General features: G+C 33.3%; 1 long non-coding RNA gene across 1 annotated transcript; it reads left to right on the top strand.

The window, feature by feature from the left end:
- Positions 1-7,769: 7,769 nt before the first annotated feature.
- LOC132687828 (uncharacterized) lies at positions 7,770-8,981 on the top strand. Its single transcript, XR_009614274.3, has 2 exons — positions 7,770-7,916; positions 8,851-8,981. It is a non-coding gene; the product is annotated as an uncharacterized LOC132687828 (long non-coding RNA).
- The last annotated feature ends 7,055 nt before the right edge of the window (positions 8,982-16,036 follow it).

Here is a 16,036-nt window from a genome sequence, read left to right as displayed (position 1 = left end):
GCATTATTTTTTTGCCTGTTGTATTCTTCTCATAGGTCAATATATTTCTGGAATACAGGCTTAAAGATTCTTAGATAATCTTTTCTTTGTTTTTAAATGATGTGAATATACGAAGTCCAGGGATGCATAGGAGAAGTCACTCTGAAAGAAATAGGTTTAGTGTATACAGTTTCCTGAAGCATACTGATAACTTAGTCTATATATCACTTTGAGCACAAGCAAATGAATTGCTTCCATTGAGTGGTTCATTACATCAGTGGATCAAATGGCAATAATCAAAACACAAGATTTCATTTATTGATCATCCAGATAAGATTTTATGTATTATCATTAATAAATACTTATAGCACACTAGTTGTATTATCAACCTAATTTATCTATAACCGTGGTATGTGGGAGTATATATTATAGCAGTGATTAATAGATATAGAGTCTTTTTTCCTAAAATGATTAGAATAATATTGTTTACTCAGGAATTATCTCATCAATTTCTATAGAATCTTTGCAGGTTAGGAAAGAAAATTTTAATAAAATTGTGTAGAAAATTAACCATGTATACTCACGCATGGGAAAATAAACCTGGAGAAATAAATGATTTCCAAAAGATCTTAAAGAAACTAAATAGTAATAACGTATATATTGAGTGTGTTCTGTTTGTTAGACCCGCATTTAAGCCATTCACACACAGTATTTTACTTAATAATGAAGACAGCCCTTGCGTTAGATACTCTTACCTACGTTATAAAGGTGAAAAAATTGAGCCACAGAACATTTACATAACTTGTGAAACAGGTTGCACTGCAGGCAGGACTTCATCTTAGTGTTTAGTTTACCAAATGTTCATCCATCCTAATGATAAAAAGTAATATTATTTATCACTTTACATAACATTCTAATGCAATATTATTTTTTTAACTTTCTTAACATCATTGTAATATTTTCTTTATTCTTCCATCTGCATTTCTTCTCCTAAACTCCACACATCTTCCACCAGCATCAAAGACCTGTATGTTTATATCTTAATATATTTCTGACTTGTAAGAATAGCAATTTTCTTATAAGACATAACACCCTAGATTTCCAAGTAGCAGAAGGATTCTAAAATCTAAGTATTATAATTAGAAGGGGCACACAAAGCAATGACCAGGAATAGAAATTAAATATTAGCTAAACAACAGTCATATAAACCTGGATAAAGATATAATGATGCTCCTTCCTGATAATCTTTCTCCAAATTTACCCCCTACCTTAAATATTATTCATATTGCTATATGTTAATATATATGTTTATAATTATAAATTAAGATACAAGGAGGCCAAGGAGAGAGTAATGTGCAGTTCTCTTTGACTATTTATCAACTGGCCATCCATACTCTTTGTAAAACAACAAATATTTATGTAGGACCAATGTCCACAATACAAGTCACAGTATGGCTATCACTGCACTACCACTAAGCAGGAGTTTGATTAAAGAATAAATTATTTATGCTAGGTGTCACTTTAATTCTTAAGTAGAGCAATAGATGTGTGTACATATTTTATTAATAGAACTTGAGTGTATATATATATATATATATATATATATATATATATGTTACATATATACTCCTACATATATCAGATACTACATTTAGAAAATATATTTATAAAAATGAATAATTCATTAAAGTCTGAGGCCAGACTATCATTTTATAAGTCACTGTGGAGGAGCAAAAATTGTCAAGTATCTGTAGATATTTCAGATTAAAAACCTAACCATTTCTTTCTAAGACACTCGGAAGAGTCGGAATGATTTGAATACAGGGATTTCTTCTTCTTCCATAACTTACACTCATGAATTGAGGACAATCCAATCCATGATGATCTCTCTCTTCACATCAGCTATCTGTGACTAGAATGGAGAGAAGTACTTGAAATTCCGTGGACTTGTCTCAGAACAACCTTCTTTAATGGAAAGACACTACATGATTTTCTTCTGCCTATGACACTAAGCTCTAATACCTCACCCTGTTGTCACAATACATGAAACTCAAATCTTCAAATGATACAAAGATATTTATAGACCTGATATAAAGAGTTCAGCAGACTATGGAGTGTTTTATGTAAAAACTCTCAGAAAGAACATTTTATGTTAAATAGTGACTCAAGTAGATCTTCACTCATGGAGAAATGAAAAATAAAGCAGTTTAAGGGTAGTGGAAACAGTAAGAGTGCATCTACAGAAATGTCAGGGATAGTACCAGAAAGATAAAAAGTAAAAAGCCAAGACTATATACAGACAGGTAGAAACAAAGAGAAAGTAGACCATGAGTGGTCCATCATTGGAAAAGAGCTGCTCTCTTGCCAAAAACCCTTTACATGAAGCTGCTGAGGCAAACTTTTTGAATTAATTTTCAATACATTTTTATCACTCAAGGTAAACTTGAATGTGATTCTGATTCTAGTAACCTAAAAGTAGTGAACTAATACCATAATTCATAGGACAGATGACTTTCATAGTTAGAATAAACTATGGAAGCATGTTCTTTTGCCAATTCCATATTGAAAACAAATTCTCTCTACAACTTCTTATAATGGTGTTCATTCAGTTTCTTCACTCACCCTACAAAAAAAAATGCATTTGTTCTCAATATGGAAATTGCAGCCAAGTTCAAAAACTAAAAATTATCCCATGTACTAAATCAATATGTGCCTCATGCACATTTCATTCATTGGTGTAAAGTCTTTTAGAGTAATAAAATCAACACTCATTTGTCTTCCACCTGACAATTTTTCTAAAATGTTATCAATGCCTGTATGATTCTTTTGTTTTTAATTTCATGGTAAAATACCTTTGAGAATCCTTAACTTTGAATCATGACCATTATTGCATGAACATACTATTGTTTTCTTGATATTGTAATGTAATTGAACACAACACCTCAAATGTCTGAAAATAGAGTAGCACGTTGGGATTACCACTTTTAGACACTGTTTTACATTAACCTGATTATGATCAAATAAAGATGATCTTTTGGACAACTTTGAGATATGCCTAGCTAACTTTAGACTTTAAAATGACCCTGGATAAATTTCATATTATTAGATTTGGTTTACTTTTCTCCCTGCTAAGTTCATTTTGGATGATAATACTCATTTTCTCCTTAATTGGGTATCAGACATAGTTTGTTTTGTTATTTTATTTTTATATTTCTACATAAGTCCTCATGTGCCTTATAGCTGTAATTAGATTATAAATTTCTTTGAATGCAGAGTCATCTCTTATAATTATTTATCTACTCCATGGCTCCTAATACATTGTTGTATATTTGGCATGCTTTTAACGTATCTTTATCAATTAATCAATAACACTGAATATGCGACTTGCTTTCATAAATTTCAGATATAGTTTGGTGAATATATTCAGGTGAAGCTTTATTTTATTATCGATTTATCATTTTACCAAAGAAAAGCCCAACCATGGTGGATTTGTTTACGTGTATAATAACATGCAATAAGTTGTCAGGTTGGTCGAAATGCATATCCAATTGGAAGATGGCCAGTTTTCATGTAATCTCTAATTGATTTTGAGCCTTATCATAAATCAGTTTCCTGATTAGGCAAAATAACAGGTTTCTGACCGAAACTATATCTACAGTGCCACAGGATGCCTCTGTCTGTTCAATTTTACCTCTAGCCTCATTGCTCCTGACATTTGATCAGCATTAAGATGTCAAAAAATCCCAGAATTCATTGTTTCCACTTCTAAGGACTCAAGGACACCATATTCATCTTGTGTTCAATTAGTATTGTCTGATCACTAAGAATGTATCATTTGACATTTAAATTATTTCATATCCATGGTAATGGGGAGAATATAGACTTTGACATAGCATTTTTTTCTGATTTAAATAAACAAAACTAAATTACTATTTAAATAGTTTTTAATATTTACAAACATTAGTATTACATTCTATTGAAAACATTATTGTTAAATTATTCAGTAATGGCTTCCATATAATTTGCACTGACACATAAACTATAATCAACTGAATTAAGGCCTTGGTCAGTCTAAACCTATAATTCTCTGTCGCTGAGACAGTCCTGGGAACTCCTCACAAAAATAGGGCATTGAAGCATAGGACAGAAAGATTGTTGGTATAATGGTATAATGTAACTTTTTGTAAAAGGACCGGGTTTACAGAGGTACAAAACGTATACCATTCTATTTAACATAGGACCTGGTCAAAATCCTATCATTTCTTCAGCTATAATATTTTATTTTTTTTTTAATTTTTTTTTTTACGTTTATTTTTGAGACAGAGAGAGACAGAGCATGAACGGGAGAGGGGCAGACAGAGAGGGAGACACAGAATCGGAAGCAGGCTCCAGGCTCTGAGCCATCAGCCCAGAGCCTGACGCGGGGCTCGAACTCACGGTCTGTGAGATCATGACCTGAGCTGAAGTCAGACGCTTAACCGACCGAGCCACCCAGGCGCCCCTCAGCTATAATATTTTAAAAGGAAAAATATAAGTAAATTTTGTAATATAATGAAACCTTTTAAAAATACAGTGTTTATGGTATAGCTATTAACCATAGCTGACAGAGTCAGTTTTTCAGAAATTAAAGAATAGACCTATTATATGATCCAGAAGTTTTATTCTTAAGTATATATCCAAAGGACATGAAATTAGTATCTCAAAGAGATATCTGTATTCTCATGTTTGTTCCAGCTTATTCACAATTACCAACATATAGAAATAACCTAAATGTCCTCCAACAGATGAGTGAATAAAGAAAATATGGTAAAGGGGTGTCTGAGTGGCCCAGTTGATTGAGCATCCGACTATAGCTCAGATCATGATCTCACAACTCGTGAGTTCGAGCCCTGTGTCAGGCTCTGTGCTGACAGCTCGGAGTCTCGAGCCTGCTCTGACTCTGTGTCTGCCTCTCTCTTTGCCCCTCCCTGGCTTGCTCTCTCTCTCTTTCAAAAATAATAAACACTAATTTTTTTTAAATGTGGTATGTATGTAATGGAATGTTATTCAGTCACAAGAAAAAAAGAAATTTTATCACTTGCAACTACATAGATGGATTTGGAAGGTATTATGCTAAGTGAAAAACAAACACTGTGGTATTATGTTATCATTTGTACATGAAATTTGAAAGAAAAAAAGTCTGATTTTGTAGAAATAGAAGCAATAGAATGGTGGTTGTCAGGAGCTGGGGGAAGGAGGAAGTGGGGAGAAGTAAGACAAAGGTTACAAACTCAGTTATCATATAAATGAATTCTAAGGATCTAATGTATAGTATAGTTGACTATAATTAAGAATGTTGTTTTGTATGCTTGAAATATGCTGAGAGAAGATCTTTAGCATTTAAAAATATCAGAGTTAACTATATGAGGTGATGGATATGTTAATTATCTTAATTTTGGCAATCACTTCACTATGTATATGTATATCAAATATCATGTTATACACTTTAAATATATATAATTCATTATATTTGTCAATTATTCTTCAATGCAGTTGGAAAAATAAAATAAGTTTTAAATAAAAAATATTTTTTAAATAAATAACATAAAACACGATGTTAAGGAAACCTTTTTACCTTGATTTGTAACACATTGTGGGTGCCATACAGTTTTTATCAAGTAAGTGTATTACCAGCTGCATTGATCACATTATACCTTTAGAATTTTTTTTATTATTGTGGTAAAATACATAACATGTGATCTACCCCCTTACTTAATTTTTAACTTTACAATATAGTATTGTTAAGTATGAGCGCAGTGTTATACAACATATCCCTAGAACTTTAACATTTTCCATGACTGAAATTTCCCTCACTGAACATAAATTCCTCATTTCCCTCTTTCCCCAGATCCTATCAGCCACCATTCTACTTTCTACTTCAGTGAGTTTAACTATTAAAGATGTCTCATGTAAGTGGAATCATGCAGTTTTTTTCTTTCTGTGACCGTTTCATTTCATTTAACATAATGTCCTCAAGATTGATTCATGCTGTAGCATGGAGCAGGATTTTCTTTCTTTCTTTTTTTTTTTTAGGCAGAATAATATTACATTGTATGTATAAACCACATTTTCTTTATGCATTCATCTGTCAATGTGCATTTGGGTTATTACAGTGATTGTGGAAGTGGAAACATCTCTTCAATTCTTTTGAATAAATACCCAAAAGTGGGGTGGATGGACACTAAGAATTCCTTCTGATGTGTTAAGATTGGATGATAAAGAGGAATTCAAGAAAAAATATCTTCTCTTCACAATTTAAATATATATATATGTAATTTAAATATATATATGTAATTTAAATATATACATATATGTAATTTAAATATATATATATTGTAACAGTTATTGTTAACAGTTATTAACATATATGTTAATCTGGCAGAATCATCAATAATATAAAAGTAAGCAAAAACAAAACAAATTTGCAAAATAAAATATTGTGATATATGGGAAAAGCACCATTTGGGCAGAAAAATGTTTAGGTACAAAATAATTTCCTAAAAACTATATCAAGAAGCATTGATCAAATGTCTACTGGGGCATGAAGTGTGCATGGCACCTATTGCATGCAAGAACAATTGTTTGTTTCCATAAATAAGATTATTGTCCTTTAAGTCTTTTCCGTGGAACAGGAAAAAAGAACAGAAAATCAGCAGAAGAGCACTGAAATTTATTGAAATTTCCTGGGATCAGACAAAGTCTTCAGAAAAGAAGGCTGCCAGAAATAAGAGGATCTGACAGCTCTTCTTTATTTTACTAGGAAAAAAAACCACATTGATTTAAACTTAAAGTTATAATTTTGTTCTTTTTTTTTAATAAAGATTATTTATTCATGGAGTGCCTGGGTGACTCAGTCGGTTGAGCATCCAACTCTTGATTTTGGGTCAGGTCATGATCTCATGGTTTGTGAGATGGAGCCCTGAGTCAAGCTCCACTTTAACAGTGCAGGGCCTGCTTGGGATTCTCTCACTCCCTCTCTCTCTGCCCCTCCCCCTGCTTGTGCATTCTCTCTCGCTTTCTCTCTCTGTCTATCTCTCTCCCTCTCAATAAATAAATAAATAAGCATTTAAAAGTCTGCCTCTCCCCGACTCATAAACATGCATACTCACTCTCTGTCTCTCAAAAGACATAAAGTTTTAAATGTTTATTATTTATTTTGAGAGAGAGGGGGAGAGATTGCACAAGAAAGGGGAGGGGCAGAGAGAGAGGGAGTGAGAGAATCCCAAGCAGGCCCTGCACTGTTAGCCTGGAGCTTGATGCAGGGCTCGATCTCACAAATCATGAGATCATGACCTGAACTGAAATCAAGAGTTGGAAGCTTAACCAACTGAACTACTGAGGAGCCCCTGTAATTGTTTTCTTGAGACTAAAGCTGAAACACATATCTGTTGTTTGAAGCTACAAGTCAAAACCAGAAACATAAATTATATATTTTCATATCCAAGAATTGCCTTAAATAGAGTAGTTGAGAACAACTCTGTTTCAGAAACTATGGAAGATAGTTTACAAGTAAATCCTTCAATATCCATGCAAGAATATTAGATTCTCTTAACAAACACCGTAAAGTAATTTAATGTGTTCAAGATAAAGAGCTAGGAAGTGTCAGAACTAATAGTGACCTTTCATATGACTGGTCATACATCCTTTATACTTATCAGGTTTTTTTGTTGTTGTTCTTTTTACAAAATAAGCTACTCTTAGGAAGTTTTTCTAATCAGGAACTTGCAACAATATATCCGGAAATACTGTATCCACAGGTATTTCACTGTACTAACAGAAACTTCAGAAGTATGGCCACCATCTTACTTCCGCCTTTTGGATTTCACAGAGTGCTTCTGTCTGGGTATATTAGTCTGGAAACTGGATGTTTTGCTTCTAGACTCTACCGCAGAAGAAAGGTATACAAATGTTTACTGGCAACAAATCCACAAAATCCACCATATTTTCTCAAAAGGCCCTTACAATAGTGTATGGTATATAGAACAAAACCAAAAGTAACTTGTATCATTACAATGTAATAATATGTAAAATGCCTAAAAAATAAGAGATATAATTATATAAACATGGAAATATTTTTACAATATATGATGAACTGGGAAAAAAGTTGGAAAATACTATTGATGAAACAAAACTTAATTTGGAAAAAAAATGATATATGTATGTGTTGTAGAAGCATCAAACATTCAAATGCTAGAATGTTAACACTGATAACTCTTGTGAATGAGGAGTGATACACATATCTTTAATTATTAGATCATATATTACAAAAATACAAAAGCCAACACAATATGTTTAATAAATATATACCTTTTGTAAAGTCATCTTCAACAATTCAACAATTTGGCACACTATCCCCTGTGATGCTACAGAACAAGAATCAATTTGATTCTTTTTTTTACTTCTTTGTGAGAAAAAAATTAATTATTTTTTAAATTAAGAAGGATTTAAAATGAAAACAGACTGAAAAACTAAAAATGGAATTAATTAGATCACTTGACATCCCAGAAGATTGCTTTTAAAGTTCTTCCCCGAGATAATTTAGGCTTCCGTAAGATTTAGAATCACAAATTTGGTTGTAGTGACTTCTGACAGTTATTAAATTTAGACGCATATTTATATAGATCAATTTTATTCAAAAAAGGAGACTATTATAATTCTATCAGTCTCTGTAACTCATTGCTTTGCATATACAACTTAAGCAACTTAGTATCTTGATGGTAGTTATTGCAACAGTTTAGAGAGAAGCTGTGTTGCTCAAGGAAAGATGTAATATAACCATTTTTCAACCATGCTAATTTTTACTTTTTTTTCCCTTATACTTAATTTCCTCAGCTACCTAAAGAACAGAGGCTGTGAAGCTACCTAAAGAACAGAAGCTATGAAGCAGTCATGAGTTCTTACATACATTGACTTAAAAAATAATGTAAATTCAATAAATGGAATCCATATTTGGCTACACTCAATGTGACATTCTCATTGTATGATTCACTTAAAATGCTGCAACACTTCACATTACAGACATTTTCATTCATTTCAAAGATATAATGACTGATTTATTAGGCAGTGCCATCCAGATATTTTAGAAAAGACTTTGTAACTATGTTTTTGTAAGATTTTCACTTTTATTTGTGTTTCTCAAAAGTTGGCTTTTACTTGCCTTATTTTACAGTCTGGCTAAGCTTAAGTATGCCATGAAAATGTGATATATAGAACTTACATTAATAATACTCGTGATGGTAAATAAATATATTTCCTTCCCAGCTCTTATTGTTATTTTTTACCCACAGTTTAAGTCCTCCTTAACATTTTGTCATTGTTGGTTTTACATTTTCTGAATATCAAATAATGGGAAATTAAAGGTGAAGAAAAAGGAAGGGGAAGCAATCCAAGTCGCTGGAGCCCTAAAAATTTCACGGAAGTAGCAAACTCTTGAATTTTTGTAGGTTTTAATATCTATACCTTGGCCCACGATTGTCCTGTCAATGTGTCTTGAATAATTCCAAATTCTTACTCAATAGATCCAATAAGTGTAATATATTCAATGGTAGAGATTGGCATTATTTTCTATTGAGGAGAAAGGCAAAGTTTTTGTTAGCTAGACAGGGCATAGGACTGAAAAGAGGATATGCTTTCAAGATAAGACTGTGAAGTTACATTGCAGGCCTTTTTATTTGAAAGAAAGTTTCTCCTGATAGTCTTTACTATCAATTATATGTGAAAACAAAACACATCTACTAGATCAATGGCTATATATGAGTTACTAGGGGATTTCTTGCTTTTTATCTAGTAAAAAGTTATAATTCAAACAACAGTTGCAATTGGAGTCACAATCCAATTAAGTTTATGATTATCCATTGTCATTCTCCTAGATTCATTTATCTTTTGCCATGACCAAAATATGAATTGAAAGGGATGTGATAGGAACCACTACCCCTACATCTTCCAAGTGATTAATGGTGGCAGTAATCTGCAATTCTTTAAGTATGCAGGATTGGTTTTGGCCTACCATTTTCATAGGTAGAGACAGTACTACTGGTTTCCATTTCTCTTCTACAATAATAGTCCTCACTATTAAATGTTCCAATTTATATACTTAAACAAGTTCTATGATTTCATCTCTGTTGTCATTCCATGTTAAATGCTTTCAGGGCACCTGGATGGCTCAGTTGGTTAAGTATCGGACTTCGGATCACGTCATGATCTCATGGTTTGTGAATTCAAGGCCCCTTGAACCCTGCATCCAGTGAGCTTGGGCCCTGCTTTGGGTGAGCATGAGCCCCGCTTCAGGTGAGCCCCACTTTTTTTTTCTCTCTCTCTCTACCTTTCTATCCCTCTCTCACTTGTGCTCTTTCTTTCTAAAAGAAAGAAAGAAAGAAAGAAAGAAGCAAAACAAAGCAAAGCAAAGAAAAAAGAAACAGAAAAATGCTTTCTTCTTAGGCAGACATCAAATTAGCATCAATCACATTATCACATCATCATGTCTTACAGACAATAGTTAAGGAGCTATAAGGCTGTTCAGCAGCAGAGGTTCAAGGTTTGGGCCACAGTGATATCCCAGCAAATTTCATGATTCGCTGAAGTATCAAGGAGATTTTTTTTTCTAGTAAAGACTTTCAGAACTTAAAAAATTGTATTTCAGTTATTGTAAAAAGGGACATAATACTTTTCTTATTGTTAATAAGCTTAGCCAAAGCTTTAATAAATAGACACTTTGAAAACGTTTACTCTTTTTCCAAATAGGCTTATGGAAAAAGGACTTTTGCTAAAGTTACACTTTGGACACTGTTTATGAAGGAAATTTAAAAAATAAATAAATAAATAAAGGGCTGAGGACCTCTCCCTCATCCTTTAATTGTGTTTTATTATATTTTAAATTTCTCAATGTCAATTTCATAAATGGGGGGAATTATATCATTAAATAAGATGAAATATCTCCAAGAGTGAATATAGTAAGAAAATGCAATATTTAAATCAGTCTTGAGAGTCATCAGTAAAATATCAACTACCTCTTTTTGAATTGGCAGAACCTGAAAATAAAGATGTCAATAATTTAAAAATTGAATGGACATATTTGATTCAACCTCATCAGATTTTAGGTATAATGAATCATCACCTTTTTCTCTGCCCCACCAACTCTCTAGACCAGGGTTTGGCAAACTGTAGCCCACAGCCCAGCCACCTGCATTGGTACATATTCACACCCATATTTATTTTTTTGTCTGCTTCAGCACTGAAAAGGCAGAGTTAAGTGGTTGCAACAGAGACCAGATGGTCTGTGAAGCCTAAAACACTTCTTATCTGTCCCTTTAAGAAATTGTTGGATGACTCATGCTCTACATTCAAGATATGCTGTGTTTTTATATTTAGACTTTTGATCAACTGCTAGAGATCATGACTACAGACTTCACTAATCTTTCAAACAAAACACAATTAAACTCTAGTACCTTCATCAGAAACTATCTGGCCTGAGATATTTCAGCAATGCATCACAGCAAAGGATCCACAACTGGTCTCATTAATGAGATCATATGTGAGTTAAATGTGCTATAAATCTTTGACTTTGTGAAAAATTTAACAGATATCTACACTAATTAGTTGTTAAGTTTTACTTATTAGTCACCTCATCACAAAACTGATATGATAAATATTCTAGATTTTTCTTGAAAGTTTGAGAAGAGAGGCATGTGGGTGGCTCAGTTGGTTAAGTGTCTGACTCTTGATTTCAATTCAGGCCATGATCTCATGGTTTGTGAAATGGAGCCCCCTATCAGGCTCTATACTGACAGCATGGAGCCTGCTTGGAATTCTCTCTCTGTCCCATTCCCTCTGTCCCTCCTTTGCTCATGTGTGCATGCACACACTTTCTCTCTCTCAAAAATGGATGAATAAACATTTAAAAAAAGATAGTTTGAAAAGCTTAAACATTTCCTATGTAGTCATATGCATGATTAATATTTATTGAGAAAACTCTTTTTATCCTATATTGTACAAAGCAAACCAATTCACTGCCTTCTAAATTAAAGGTGATTTAGAAATCAGATTTGCTTGGTCTCTATTAATGAATATTTCTTATGATATCCACTTTGTCAGTTTCCTTTCAAGGATCTCAGAATGCTGTATATATTCATGTAAGTCTTTGTCACATCTCACACTTTCTCTGTGCTGATCAAGTTCCTTTGTTTTTAACATATCATCAAGAATGCAGAGATTTAAAGTTAAGATAAAGGTCAAATAATATGCAGTAGATTTTAGGACAGGACAAATTCAGTTCTCCAAGATGATAATATCTGTTTTGACAATACAGCTCTTATTCTTCCAAATGTGCATAATTAGGATAAAATTTAGCATTTTAGGGAATAATTGAGATTGCAAAGAATATTTCTAAAATTTTACCAGGAGCTCATCATTTACTGTATATTAAAATGTTTTACAATCTTTATTTCCTAGAATTCAGACACTGTTCATATACTGATTTAAGGCAGACAGAATTCATACTATAATAAAATTTGCTCAAACACAAATGGCAAATTTAAGTCACCAGCCACTAAACTCAATTGAGAGAATAGACTAAGCAAAGTAAAATAATTAAAAGACTATTGAGTAACAACATTAGAATAATCTTGCCTGATTCTGATTTCCTTAAGATATGAGCATCACTTATAGGTGGACATTTTCCTTCCCAGGACACAAACAGGGAATAGTACATGTATTGCATCTTTTAAAAATCTATTAAGATTCTATTTTTGCTTAGTAAAAATATTTCACTGGATTAGGTCAAGATACAGCTTTTGTAATATGTCTTTACACAGTGCGGGGTAGAAGGTTGATATTTAGGAAGCTGGTTTTAAAAGATTGGCAGCAACAATGATTACATAATCTAAAAAGGTATTTTAAACTCTTTTCAATTTAGTGGAATTTTCAGTCAGACCAGGTCCTGTGAACATAAGTCCCATATGTTTTCTACCTACTGTGCAAAATAAGTGGTTACTCTACAGAGTTACAAAACCACTACTTTCAATTCCAGGAGGTCCTTTCTAATATTATGGGCTTAATGAAAAATAGAGGTTTACTGTACCCTTTCATTCATATTTCACATTTCAGAACTAAAAGTGCACTGAGAAAACAACACATTAAGTTCTATTATTTTCAGGGTAGATTTAGTCTCATAAAATACTTTGTCTAAGTATCAGAGAATAGTGATATGTTTATCCTCTAGTAAAATATCCTTATAACTCTCAAGTCTCCTCATTCCTATCTTACTTTGCTTCTCAATTATTTCCTTACCTTACTATTTATTCAAAAACAACTATTTGCAAATATTTTTGAAAATATAGTAGTTGTCCTTATGAAGTTTACATTAGTCAGGAAGAGAAAATAAACAATACACTATAAAACTAATAAATACATAAATTATGTAGTATGTAGGGAGTTGATAAATTCTATGGGAAAAATAATAGCTGTAAGGGTTGGAATAATGTGGTGTGGAATTTTGATAAAAATAGCAATACTAAGCTTCATTAACAAAATGACTTTTGATAAAGATTTGAAAGAGTTCAGTGAATTGGGAATGCAGGCACATGCCTGGGGAGGGGCCAAAGAAGGGATTAAGCTTACTTGAGCATCAACAGGAGACTAGTATGGTCCAGTGAGTAAACTAAAGAAAAAGTCCACAAAAGTTATGAAGGTCCCAATAATGTGGAGTTTGGTAAGCCATTGTAAGAAGTTTGGCTATTATGCTGCAGGAATGGAAAACCACTGCATGGACTTGAACAGAGGAGTAAAATTATCTGACTAATATATTCAAAGGTTCACTCTGGCTATGATATTGAGAATAGACTACAGACTGCAGAAAGCAAATTATAAAGCAGAAAGGTTGTTTAGAAGGTTATTACAACAGCATAGGTGAGAGGTGGTGACCAAGATTATAGAAATATTTAAAAGGCTTTTATTTTTTTTTATTAACTTGTTTTATGTTTTATTTTTTTAAATTTACATCCAAATTAGTTAGCATATAGTGCAACAATTATTTCAGGAGTATTTTCCTTAGTGCCCCTTACCCATTTAGCCCATCCCCCCACCTGCAATCCCTCCAACGATCCTCAGTTTGTTTTCCATATTTATGAGTCTCTTCTATTTTGTCCCCCCACCCCCCGGTTTTTATATTATTTTTGTTTCCCTTCCCTTATGTTCATCTGTTTTGTCTCTTAAAGTCCTCATATGCTAATTTCATTTAGCATAATACCCTCCAGTTCTATCCACGTAGTTGCAAATGGCAAGGTTTCATTCTTTTTGATTGCCGAGTAATACTCCATTGCATATATATACCACATCTTCTTTATCCATTCATCCATCGACAGACATTTGGGCTCTTTCCATACTTTGGCTGTTGTTGATAGTGCTACTATAAACATGGGGGTGCATGTGTCCCTTCGAAACAGCACACCTGTACCCCATGGATAAATGCCTAGTAATGCAATTGCTGGGTCGTAGGGTAGTTCTATTTTTAGTTTCTTGAGGAACCTCCATACTATTTTCCAGAGTGGCTGCACCAGCTTGCATTCCCACCAACAATGCAAAACAGATCCTCTTTCTCCGCATCCTCTCCAGCATCTATTGCTGCGTGAGTTGTTAATGTTAGCCATTCTGACAGGTGTAAGGTGGTATCTCATTGTGGTTTTGATTTGTATTTCCCTGATGATGAATGATGTGGAGCATTTTTTCATGTGTCGGTTGGCCATCTAGATGTCTTCTTTGGAGAAGTGTCTATTCATGTCTTTTGCCCATTTCTTCACTGGATTATTTGTTTTTTCGGTGTTCAGTTTGACAAGTTCTTTATAGATTTTGGATACTAACTCTTTACCTGATATGTCATTTGCAGATATCTTCTCCCATTCTGTCAGTTGCCTTTTAGTTTTGATGATTGTTTCATTTGCTGTTCAGAAGCTTTTTATTTTGATGAGGTCCCAGTAGTTCATTTTTGCTTTTTTTCCCCTTGCCTCCAGAGACGTGTTGAGTAAGAAGTTGCTGTGGCCAAGATCAAAGTCGTTTTTGCCTACTTTCTGCTCGAGGATTTTGATGGCTTCCTGTCTTACATTGAGGTCTTTATCCATTTTGAGTTTATTTTTGTGTATGGTGTAAGAAAGTGGTCCAGGTTCATTCTTCTGCATGTGGCTGTCCAGTTTTCCCAGCACTGCTTGCTGAAGAGACTGTCTTATTCCATTGGATATTCTTTCCTGCTTTGTCAAAGTTTAGTTGGCCATACATTTGTGGGTCAATTTCTGGGTTCTCTATTCTGTTCCACTGATCTGAGTGTCTGTTCTTGTGCCAGTACCATACTGTCTTGAGATTACAGCTTTATAGTATAGCTTGAAGTCTGCTTTGGTTTTCTTTTTCAAGATCGTTTTCGCTATTTGGGGCCTTTTCTGGTTTCAAACAAATTTTAGGATTATTTGTTCTAGCTCTGTGAAGAATGCTGGTGTTATTTTGATAGGGATTGCATTGAATATGTAGATCACTTTGGGTAGTATCAACATTTTAACAATATTTGTTCTTCCTATACAGGAGCATGGAATCTTTTTCCTTTTTTGTGTGTGTCTTCTTCAATTTCTTTCATAAACTTTCTATGCTTTTCAGCGTATAGATTTTTCACCTCTTTGGTTAGATTTATTCCTAGGTATTTAATGGTTTTTGGTGCAACTGTAAATGGGATCGATTCCTTGATTTCTCTTTCTGCCACTTCATTGTTAGTGTATAGGAATGCAACCAATTTCTGTGCGTTGATTTTTTATATCCTGCAACTGCTGAATTCATAAATCAATTCTAGAAGTTTTTTGGTGGAATCTTTTGCGTTTTCAGATACAGTATCATGTCCTCTGCGAAGAGTGAAAGTTTGACTTCCTTCTGGCCGATTTGGATGCCTTTTATTTCTTTGTGTTGTCTGATTGCAGAGGCTAAAACTTCCAATACTATGTTGAATAACAGTGGCTAGAGTGGACATCCCTGTCTTTTTCCTGACCTT

The sequence above is a fragment of the Panthera onca genome, chromosome A3, assembly GCF_046562875.1.
Source record: "Panthera onca isolate mPanOnc1 chromosome A3, mPanOnc1 haplotype 2, whole genome shotgun sequence".
Classification (NCBI taxonomy): Eukaryota; Metazoa; Chordata; class Mammalia; order Carnivora; family Felidae; genus Panthera; species Panthera onca.
This window is presented reverse-complemented; position numbering and strand designations above follow the sequence as displayed.